The 12,394-nt window shown below is 33.8% G+C and overlaps 1 pseudogene across 1 annotated transcript; it reads left to right on the top strand.

The window, feature by feature from the left end:
* The first annotated feature begins 7,267 nt into the window (after positions 1–7,267).
* LOC145073946 (glutathione transferase GST 23-like) lies at positions 7,268–11,290 on the top strand (annotated as a pseudogene). The gene is made up of 2 exons (XR_013691610.1): positions 7,268–7,548; positions 10,649–11,290. The product of XR_013691610.1 is annotated as a glutathione transferase GST 23-like (transcript).
* The last annotated feature ends 1,104 nt before the right edge of the window (positions 11,291–12,394 follow it).

Raw genomic sequence — 12,394 nt, 5'->3', positions numbered from 1 at the left:
TTCTTGCAAGGATCGTTTTTCTCCCCCAAGCCTTCCCTGTCACTACCTCGTTCGTGATTAGCCATCTCGATCAAATGAAAACCAAGGACTGGATGTCCCTTTTCTCGTCGCCCATCGAATTGCTAATAAGTGCTGAAATCTTGCAGATTGTTGTCGGTGATTCAATGTTATTTAGACATGAATCTTGCAGAGGTGGGGGAGAAGATAGATTGATGTATGAGATTGAAGAAGATGATTGTTGTGGTGTGTATTGAAGAAGTTGTGTGAGTTTTTTAGGAAGAATATGATTATACATGAGAGAGAGATTATACATGAGAGTAGGGGTGTTCACGGTCCGGTTTTTTCGGTTTTTAGGTCAAACCGAAGCCAAACCGTTAGTAACGGTTTTTGCCAAGCAAAAACCGAAGCCGAACCGTTGAAAATTTAAAACCGAACCAAACCAAACTGTTACTAACGGTTTGGCTCCGGTTTGGTTTCACGGTTTGGGCTTTTTAGGCCCATTTTACTTGAGTCAATTATTAGACTCATTTAGTAAAAAAAAATGCATAACTAAAACTATTAAAGCAACTACAATTCTGCCAAAAATTGTTAAAAAAACTGTAATATTAAAGCTGTCAAAACAGCTAAAAAACTACCAAAAGAGTAAATAAAAAGCAGTAAATGAAAACATCAAATATTGTTTCATTACATTAAATATTAGACTAATACACGCAACCATTACATCAAACATTCCAAACTGTAAATCTCTATGAAACTGTGTAACCGTGAATATGTGATGGAGCTATGAAACCGTGAATCTGTGAATCTGATAAAAATGAATCAATCAAAATAAATAACGAATTTCATTAGAATAAATATCGAATTTGATCAGAACTATCAATCAATAAAAACGAATTTCATCAATAGATTATCAGTTAAATCCGGAAAACAAAACAATCACCTAAGTGTGGGATCCTGTAAACTCGATATCAACATAGAGTTTCAAAAGATTCTTCACAAGATACTGAATAGAGAGTTGGTGCCCCTAAAAAAGTATACTGGTAGCAGAAGATGAGCCACTGCACACACACATAAGTAAAAAGACGTAAATACCCTTTGTAAGCAAATAACATAAGATGACAGAATTAACAAATAAGTTGATAAATACCTCTGAGGCATCCAAAAATTAAAGACTTCAACCATTTTGGCTCTTAAGAAAGGGTTCCTTATGTACTTTATACTTCCCATGAACATGATAATCAAGTTCATAAAATTATCTTGCCAAAGAAAAAGACCAGTGACTTGGTTGACCAGAACTTGTTGTTTCTTGAGTATCTTACTTGAAATCCAAAAGAGATAAGAGTATCTTACTTGCACAATCGAAGGATAACAACACTAAGGTTCACAAACATGCCTGAACTTGCAGAAGACATAGGATCAACCTATCACCAATCACAAAGTATCCAATATTAATAAAACTTTCACCTGGATAGATAAATTATGCCTTTATGGTCTAAAAAGTTTTTTTACCTGGATATAAGCCCTTTGTTGCATTTTTTGTTAAAGATGAGCCCTAGATATGAACACTTAAGCACAGTCCATCTTAAATCCTCATATAACTGCTTCAAGATCGTTTCCACCACCAAAAGTATCGATTGAACTAGAAACTTCAGAGAAAATCAAAGGCAAAAATCGAGAAACATTCAATTTATCTCTTTGGGAATCGGCGAACATATCGGGGTCACCTAAGTGGATTCTACAATAGGACATTGTTAATTTCTTAGCCTGATTTACAACTAACTCAGTCTGAACCCTAACCGATTTATCTTTCATATTAGTCGACAGTTGATTTGGCGCAAACTTGTATCTATTTGAGTATTAATCAGATTATCAAAATCACTTTTGATCAGAAGTTAGAGCTGAGATTAAAATTAAGAAATCAAAGGATTTGTTCAGAAAGGAATAACGAGAAGCGGACCTACAAACTGAGCCGGGGACGAAGTTGCTGCAAGCAAGGTCTCGAGGTGTAGTCGGAGTTGCTGCAGCGGAGGAGTCGAGGTGCAATCGGAGGTATGCAATTATGCGCAATCAGTTTACATCTTAGATAAGTGAAGAAGAAGTGATGAAAAACGAAGGGGAAACGACTTCGAGTCTTCTACCTGAGGAATGAGGCTGCGTGTTTTACGATTAGGGTAAGAGAAAGGGAGAAACAATCAAACAACCTAATTCTGTCTGGACTGGACTCTGGGATTAGGAAATAGGCACTTCTCATTTTTATTGGAGTTAAACTAGTATTGGGCTGTTGCAATTAAAATATTAAATGTTGTGGGCTTAAATTTTATTATTTATAATAACAATTAACATATAATATAATAAAATACAATTATATATAAAAAAAAAAAATAATATATATAAATCTTACGGTCCGGTCCGGTTTTAAAACGGTTTGAAATCTTAAAAACCGTAAGCCAAACCGTTCACTACGGTTTGAAAAGTTCAAAACTGCAAGCCAAACCGTAAAAAAAATACAAACCGTAAAACCAAACTGATGACCGGTTTGGCCGGTTTCATGGTTTCAAACCGAATCGCGATCACCCCTACATGAGAGAGAGAGAGAGGTGGGCCTATTTTTATATTTAATAATAATAATAATTTTAAAAAGTGAAAGAAAAATGTAAAATTAATTCATTAAGGGTATAATAGTCTTTTTAGTTTGGACAGTGACCAAAACTACATACAAACTAGTCCAAAAGGATCTCCAATCCAAAAAAATCGAGATTTGGACTAAAACCCCTAAAAAATACATACCACAGGGACCATTTTTGCAATTTTGTCTCTTATAAATTCAAATTTTTAAATGTTTAGAATTTCATATTTAATTTTTCTTTTAAACGAACCCATGTAATATATGAGTTTTACACCTAGTAAATATTAGACAACGATAAAAAAACAAAACACAAAAATATGTATTAGTAATTTATGAACAATAAATGAAAACACAAAAATGAATTTAGGTTACTTATTTTAAAGTGTGAAATAACCACTAAACTAAGTAGTGGAGATAAAAACCCACTGGCAATTGGATTTTTTAATATAAAATATACAAATTCTTACTCCAAATCCTGAAAATCATCTTATATTGATTTGAATGAAATAGGTGAAAATAATTTGTGTTCGTGTTTTATTTCAGCCCATACTTCTTATGGTCATGTTCCGCGATTGAAAGATTTTCGGGAGAATTCGTTGAAGGGCAAAACAGTGTCACGAAATAACAAAAGTTCGATTAAACAGTGTTGACTGTTGACCATTCATATACTATTTCACAAAATAAATTATATTTGCAAAAGCACATTTTGCAAAATTACTGATTATTTGTGGTAAATATAAAAAATAGTCATTCAATATTTTAGTGATTGGCAGGGCGGTCCATAGGTTTTCTATGCCCAGGGCAAAGAAACTCTATGATGCCCTTAATATATCGAAAAACATAGAATTGTAAAACTAAAAAATCTAATATATATACTCCTGAAATATACTGCACATACATGGGGCATAACAAATTAGATTTCAAATACAAAAACTTTAGGTACGACAGTGTTGGAAAAATCAAATGAACAATTTAATGTTATTCTGCAATAAACTTTGTGGTACATGATGAAACAAAAATAAATTACATGTAAAGGTGCCAAAACTAAACAAATAGAGAGTACATTATCACTAACAAGAACTAAACACCAACAAAAAAGCTATATACACAAGTCAATTAAGAGATTTAAGAATAACACCAAAACTAAATGAATCGCCTGTTATGACAACAAACTTTTAGGAAAATTATTTTGTTAAACCACTTACGGCAATGAACTTTGTGCAAACACAATTGACTAAAAAATCATGCAACCTAAGTTTATTGATTTTAAACGAAATTTGAATGCATCCACCTTAAAGTCTTGACATTAACACTTTCAATTAGTATCTTAACCTATGTGATTATAATGACAGAGAAATAACACCAAAATTGACAACAACACCAAATATGACAAAATAGAGCACTAAAATTTCCACCTCAAACAATTTGCCATAAGCTATCTAATAAACTTTTTAAAAATCTAATCATAGTAACAAATTTAACAATTTTTTGTTTTATTATGCGAGCAATCAGCAAACACCATGTATATATTCAAGCTAAACTGACACAAATTAATCTAGTGAACATTTAACTGAGAGAAGTTGAGATGGCGAGGCTTCCAAATTCCGATGAGCTCATGAGAGAGAGAGAGAGAGAAAGAGAGAGAGAGATACGAGACCGAAGAGAAATCCTTGAGTGCTGAGATTTTGCCGTATTTGAAATAATCATCTATCGGTGCAACTTATGAATTGTCTAAGATTGGTATAGCTTCTCATCTCTTGAAGCCTGATTATTGGCAAAAACTGATGTAGAGTTGGGGATAATAAGAGAAAGTTATCACATTTTCACAGAACAATATATTAAGAGGGCGGATTAATAAGGAAAATATGAGGATATAAATTTTTTTAGGCTGAGAGTGAGGGAAGAACGAGCACCGTGAGTTTTATAGAGATCAACGAGGATGTTCGAAATTGTTTGAATCGTTTTCTCCAAAGTGCATTGATTGAAACGCCTCGTCTTCTTTAACAACAATTATTTGGCATGCGCTGTTACTCAGGGAACCGAAGAGTCGTCCCTTCCAAATACACTTCAATTTGCCGCCTAATGTTTAGGTATAGAACAAACGTGTGCTCGACTGCCTCCTTTTCAGTTGGATTGGACTTAGTTTACTTGCAATGGATCAAAAGTTTTAGTGCGGAAAATAACATATACCTATAAAATCTGATGCCCATGAAAGTTTGCTGCCCTGGGCCGTGGCCCAGCTCGCCGTGGGCTTGGGCCGGCCCTGGTGATTGGTTATCCCAAAATTAAAATATTTGGGTTAAGTGTGGACAAAGACTAAAAGCTATGCTACTTATAATTCAAATCAAACAAGTCATCACGTCCTTAAAGGAAAATGAATTAAATATCAGATCGAACTTGACCACATAAATAAGATATAGGGAAAATGACTTGTATCAATAAGTATGTTTCAAAAGGTTCAAAAAATACTATTTAAGTTTGGTGTGTCCAAAAAACACCATCCAAGTAAAACATTTGTACAAAAAACACCAACGAAGTACATTCTTTGTTCAAAATTGACCTTTGGTAACCGACAATTACCGGTAAAAAATAAGTAAAGGAAAAAACAACAGGAAAATGACTCAAAGAGGTAACTATGTTTCAAAATCGTTCAAAAAACATCATACAAGTTTGGTATGTTCAAAAAACACCATCCAAGTAAACTTTTTGTACAAAAAACACCAACAAACTATATGTTTTGTTCAAATAATACCCACCGGTAATTTGTTCTTACATGTTAAATGATAACTTGACTTAACTATTATGACATGGTATAATAATGATTGACAAAACAATAAATAATATATTCCTCCTTTAAAAACCGATTAAGGGTTTCTTCATGAACGGATGACTTATTCTTCTCCTATGATTGCTCTTCTTCTTATAAAGTGATGATCTCGAACTCAAGTCCAAAACCCTAACTCTTAACTTAATGCAAAAAGGGCTCATTTACCCCTGCCTCAATGGGCCTCCCTCCCCCTAAGGTCTAAATCCATAAAAAGCCCAAAAATGCATCCAAGCCCAACTACAAGGCATCTAAGGCCTAATATGGCCCAAGAATCCCTAACATGGCCTTAAGCCCAAAAATGACCTGCTACAATCAGGTGGGCCCGATACCTAACTTAAACAAGTCCATTCATATGCCCAACATATGTTGAAGCCTCTGCGATCTGGATTTTATGCAAGTACGCCTAGCGTACTCCTACGTACGCCCATCGTACTCGGCTAGGCTCAAGAACCGCCAATCTTTTGAAGGCCATAACTTCTTCATTCTAAGTCCAATTTCGTACTTTATATCCACGTGAAGGAAACAAGAAGCTCTACAATACTATCAACTCTCCCTTGCCATAAAACTTTTCTAACATAAACCCAAACTTCTTAAAGGCTCGAACTGATACTTACTGATATGCCCTTGGGCTCAAACACAAACCGAACACTCGGTCCTTACCCTCGGTTGGACCTTGGAATGACGAAATCTAATTTAGCATTAAGGTAACACTAAGAATTGCAATCTAAAGGCCATAACCATCGGTATGGCAGTCTGATGCATAAATTATCTCCCATAGATATAAAGAATGACGAAACCACACTTAGAATGAAGAAGTTATGGCCTTCAGAAGATTTGCAGTTCTTGAGCCTAGCCGAGTACGATGGGCGTACGTAGGAGTACGCTGGGGGTACTTGAATAAAATCCAGATCGCAGAGGCTTCAGCATATGTTGGGCGTATGAATGGACTTGTTTAAGTTAGGCGTCAGGCCCACCTGATTGTAGCAGGTCATTTTTGGGCTTAAGGCCATGTTAGGGGTTCTTGGGCCATATTAGGCCTTAGATGCCTTATAGTTGGGCTTGGATGCCTTTTTGGGCTTTTTATGGATTTAGACCTTAGGGGGAGGGAGGCCCATTGAGGCAGGGGTAAAGGAGCCCTTTTTGCCTTAAGTTAAGAGTTAGGGTTTTGGACTTGAGTTTGAGATCATCACTTTATAAGAAGAAGAGCAATCATAGGAGAAGAAGAAGTCCATGAAGAAATCCTAAATCGGTTTTTAAAGGAGGAATATATCATTTATTGTTTTGTCAATCATTATTATGCCATGTCATAATAGTTAAGCCAAGTTATCATTTAACCTGTAAGAACCAATTATCGGTGAGTAATATTTGAACAAAACATATAGTTTGTTGGTGTTTTTTGTACAAAAAGTTTACTTTGATGGTGTTTTTTGAACATACCAAACTTTGATGGTGTTTTTTAAACGATTTTGAAACATAGTTACCTATTTGAGTCATTTTCCTGTTGTTTTTTCCTTTACTTATTTTTTACCGGTAATTGTCGGTTACCAAAGGTCAATTTTGAACAAAGAATGTACTTCGTTGGTGTTTTTTGTACAAATGTTTTACTTGGATGGTGTTTTTTGGACACACCAAACTTGAATTGTATTTTTTGAACGATTTTGAAACATAATTACCCATATAAGTCATTTTCCCATAAGATATATGTCACATCTTGAAGGTAAAAAAGGAATCAAATATCAAATTGAATTATTGATCATTGGTGACAACGCTATAAGAGTGAATGCTAGGCCAAAATAGAAGAACAAACTATTAAAATGGCAGGAGATAAAGTGAAGCTATTGGGATTTTAGGGGAGCCCTTTCACGCTACGTGTGAAATGGGCACTAAGCATAAAAGAGATTGAATATGACTATGTTGAAGAAGATCTTCCAAACAAAAGTCCAATGCTTTTGCAATACAACCCTGTGTACAAAAAGATACCAATTCTTGTACACAATGGTAAACCAATGAGACATGGAAAAATCATCCACTTCTTCCCGAAGATCCTTTTGAGAGGGCAAGATCTCGTTTTTGGGCAAAATTTGTAGATGACAAGGTAAATTTTATATCTAAAAACTAACTTTTATGAAGAACATAGATTGTGAAGTAGTTTGTGATTGGTATATTCTTAATTGGTTAAATAAGGAGTTTTATCTATTTTGAGTGTTTGTGGCTGTGGACTCGCTAAATATTTGACTTATTAGTATTTTCTTACATCTCCTATTAGTTATACCCTTACAGCTCTTAGTTTGTACATTCGGTAAGATGGTATTGAATAATTTTTTTGAATTGTAATTTTTATATCTTATGTAAACTCTATAATATATACAAAAAGAAATTAATAATTGTATTTATGAATTTATAAGAACAATATCTCACAATAACTGATTTTGATTAATGTTAGCATAAGGTTTTAAATAAGTCTCATAATTTCGCTAAGCTGATTTTAATTCTAATTCATGTAAACCGATCTTAATATCTTATACAAACTTTGTATGTGAAAAAATGAGTTTGTCAACAATTTTATGGACATTGTACCATATATGAATTACCTTTTAAAAGGGTAATTTTAAATATTGTAAATAAAGATTAAATAATTTGAATCAAATAATTTATACAGCAATTGTTTTATTTTATTAACAATTTATTTATTTTATAAATGGCTTTTTATTACGACCTATGCATCTATGCTTTAGTGGTTAAATATAGTATATGTAAATTCATGCATATATTCGTTTTTATTGAAATATGACTACATATTTTTAAACAAGTTAAATTATTTTTGGGAAAGGGAAACAAACTACCTGTTGTTCCCAAACACTTATTTATACATTTTATCATATCAAGAGGTAGTTAACATGAAGGTTTATCCCGAACCGACCATTATGGCTGTATAGAATGTACAACATGTTACTAATAATTTTGTTTTTATATTTTCACCAAAGTCTTAGGTGCGTTTGGTTGTGGAAAATTGTTTTCATTTTCTAAGAAAATGTTTTCATAAAATAGAGTTGAGTTTTCATTTCAATTTTCAATGAAAATTTTAGAAAACGCGTTTGGTTGAAACCGGGAGAGTTTTTATTTTCCATAAATTTGGGAAACTTTGGGAAACTGTAAAAATTAATTTTCTAATTTACATACAATTTGGAAAACTAAGGGTGCGTTTGGTTGTGGAAAACTGTTTTTGTTTTCTAAAAAAATGTTTTCAGAAAATAGAGTTGAGTTTTCGTTTTCAATTTTCAATGAAAATTTTAGAAAACGCGTTTGGTTGAAACCGGGGGAGTTTTTATTTTCCAACTTAGAAATTTGGAAAACTGTAAAAATCACTTTTTTTAATTTACATACAATTTGGAAAACTAGAAATTTTCATTTTCTTGGGAAATTTTGCAAAACTGAACGAACCAAACGCGTTTTCAAAATTTCTGTTTTTCTTGGAAATTTTTTCTAGAAAACTGGAAAATTTTCCACAACCTGCGTTTGGTTGTGGAAAAATTGGCCGTTTTCCGGAAAATTTTTCCAAAAAAAATGAAAATTTTGAAAACGCATTTAGTTCGTCTATTTTTCTAAATTTTTCACGGAAAATGAAAATTTTCCGTTTTCTAAAATTACAAAGAAGTTGGAATTTTTTTGGAAAACTGATAATTATTGTTTTCAATATTTTTCTAATTCCAAATTTTTTCTAAAATATAAACACACACCCACTCTCATCCCATCCACCTCTACATACCCCCACTTTAACATCCCCCCAACCCACATACACACACACCCCAACCCACAAACACACACACGCACACACACACACCAACCCACAAACACACACACAAACATACATACCCACCCACCCACATACACACACATATACCCACCCACCCACACCCACACCTACCCCCCCCCCCACACACACACACACTCACACACCCACCCACCCAACACCACTACCACAATCACCGACCTACCATCACTACCACCACCACCACTAACCCATCACTAGCACCACCGCCGCCGCCGACCCGTTACCGTCACCGCCCCCACCCACACCTTACCATGCTACCGTTTTCTAAAAATGAAATCCGATAGAAAATAAACATCTAAACACGTTTTTTAGGTTTCTAAAACTGAAAATGAAAAATGAATAAGTTTTAACTAAATGGGTTTTCTAAATTTTTCAATGCAAAATGAGAACGGAAAATGAAAACCAAAAAGGGAAAACAAAAAACGGAAAACGAAAACTATTTTTCCGTAACTAAACGTAACCTGAAAATTTTCTTTTTCTTGGAAAATTTAGGGAAACTGAACGAACCAAAAGCGTTCTCAAAATTTCCGTTTTCTTGAAAAAATTTCCTAAAAAACTAGAAAATTTGTACAACCAAACGCACTCTTAATTTTTGTTACCAAAACAAATAGATTTTGGAAAAGGAACCTTTCTAACAATGGTTAGCTTTCTTGCACCTGCACCGATTAATCGTCCGTTGCGGTTGTACCTCATTTCTTAGAGTCCATGTCAAACGGGGCTTGTTGAACATTACTCAATAGTTTCCTCGCAATATCTTTCAGGTGTCCTATCATGACACCACAACCCATTGATTGTTTCTTTTGGGGGACGATTTTTTTTTAATATTTAATAGGTAACTGAAATGGTTATGGATCATAAGTCATTTTTACCAACATCTTGTAAATGGTTAATCTTAAAGACAAATTTTCCAAAATGGAAATATTATATTTTTTTGGACAATTTATTGTTTTTTTTAAAGAATGACTAACTCATGTATCCTTTTTTTTTTTTTCTTTCATAAATTGAAGTACAAGCCGTGTGTAGCATTTTTATTTTTATTTTTTTCGAGACAAATGGTTCATAATATCATTGAAGAACACAAAATACTATTTTATGCAAGTGACTAAATTTTAGCCAGATGTCCAAGCTATTTTTTAAGAATACCAAAATACATAAAACATAAACCATAACGAAGAGTCTGATCAATGTCTTGGATAGGTCGTAATATAAATAACGCGCCAAGTAAGTCAAATTAGCCTTAAAATCCCCGAAATGTGCTTTATTGCAAATAGTGGCATACACATGATAGCTTCATGTTACTATAAACGCAACACCTCAAGATTTATTTCATGGAACAAAAAATTTGTTGTTTTTTTCCTTCCAGTGCGTGCCAACAATTTTTCAGACGTTTTCGAGTACAAGCGACTTAAAAGATAAGGCTGCAAAGGAGACTCGAGAGAATCTGAAGACTCTTGAGAGTAGTTTGAACCCACACAAACCCTTCTTTGGTGGCGAAAAATTAGGCTTTATAGACATCACAGTTGCTTGGCTTGGCATCTGGGCTCAAATGGTCGAGAAAATTGTAGACGTTAAACTTTTGGTCGATGAAGACACACCTTTGTTGAATGCATGGTTTAGATATGTTCTTGACTTACCTGTTATCAAGGACAATATTCTCCCTCTCGACAGATTACTAGCTCATAACAAAGATTTCCACGACCAGCTTATTGCTACTCACAGTTGATGCCTCTGACTCTCGATAGAACATGTGCCAATGAACTTGGTTTCCCCTCACACATGTGGGCCCATCGGTGATCCATGACGTATTGTTGGTGAATATCTGTCAATATAATGTTTCCCGTATTTGGGATATGAAATACATTTTGTTAATTAGCCTAATAAATATTGAGTTTCACAGCAAAACTTAGGGATGATAAGAATAAGATGCATGTAATCAGGTTTGTTATTGGTACGTGAGTGCACAAAGTTTGAATAGATAACAAAGTTTATGTATGTAAGCAGTGGCGAAGCTAGAAATTTTTATATGGGGTACAAAAATTATCAATAAATATTATCTATAGTTATCATATTTGGGGCATTGAAAAACATGATATAATCTCTTAGTTAGGGGGTACAATAGCATAGAACATGTTTACAAATAATTTTTTTATATACATAAAACAATTTTTTGGGAGTGCTGTAGTACCCCCAACGTCCCATCTAGCTCCGCCACTGTATGTAAGATTGAATTATGGGGGTGTTTGGGATTGCTTGTATAATAAGTTCATCTTTTTGTTAAAAATTTTATTTGTTTATCCAATATAAAAAAGTTTAAAAAATGTTTGAATTAGTCAAAACACAATAAACTGATATTTTTTTTTACGGTTAAAGAAATTCTATCTATATATTTAAAATAGCCAAAATGACAAGGTGTGAAAAAGCTGGTACGTGTGTCCGTACTAATTACGAAAAGAGAAAAAAAAAAACAAGGTTATGATATATGGTATCAAATTGCAATAAACTTTGAAAGATACCGGCTATAATCAAATTTTGTAGGGTAATTTTAAACATAAAAAATGACTTTTCCGGGTATAGACATACATTCTACAGAGGGATCTCTGCGGAGCTCCGTGGAACGATAAATAGTAAACTTATTTTGTTTTAAAACCCTTGTCTGCATAGGTACCTCCGTGGAGGGATTGGTCTGGTTATTTATTAAATCGTCCGCATAGGAGGTGACGAGGGGCTCCGTGGAGGCTTTAAAATCTCCACGGAATGAGTGATTGCAACACTATTAGCGATGGTTTTGTGATATAAATGATTTTTGTTTGATCTATTTGCAATATTCAATTGTTTTTAGTGTTGAATTTTGTTTTCAAAAATATGAGTTTTGTTATTTTATGTACGGGGGTTTTCGGCAGATGAGTAATGGAATTAACACATACGTTAGATCAAAATTTAACAACTTAGGTTTACTACTTCCATCAAATTTTGACCGTCAAATATTGTTTGATTTGGTTAAAAGTAAGGCTAATGCGTTCAATAGTTAATATATCATTATCATTTCAGCACCCGGTTCATGGGTATGTTATGAATATTGTAGACGAAGCAGATGTTCATGAACTTAAAA

Source organism: Lactuca serriola, chromosome 9, assembly GCF_051521515.1.
Source record: "Lactuca serriola cultivar US96UC23 chromosome 9, Lser_US96UC23_V15, whole genome shotgun sequence".
Classification (NCBI taxonomy): Eukaryota; Viridiplantae; Streptophyta; class Magnoliopsida; order Asterales; family Asteraceae; genus Lactuca; species Lactuca serriola.
Note: the sequence above shows the minus strand (reverse complement) of the source record. Positions and strands in the feature narration are given on the sequence as shown.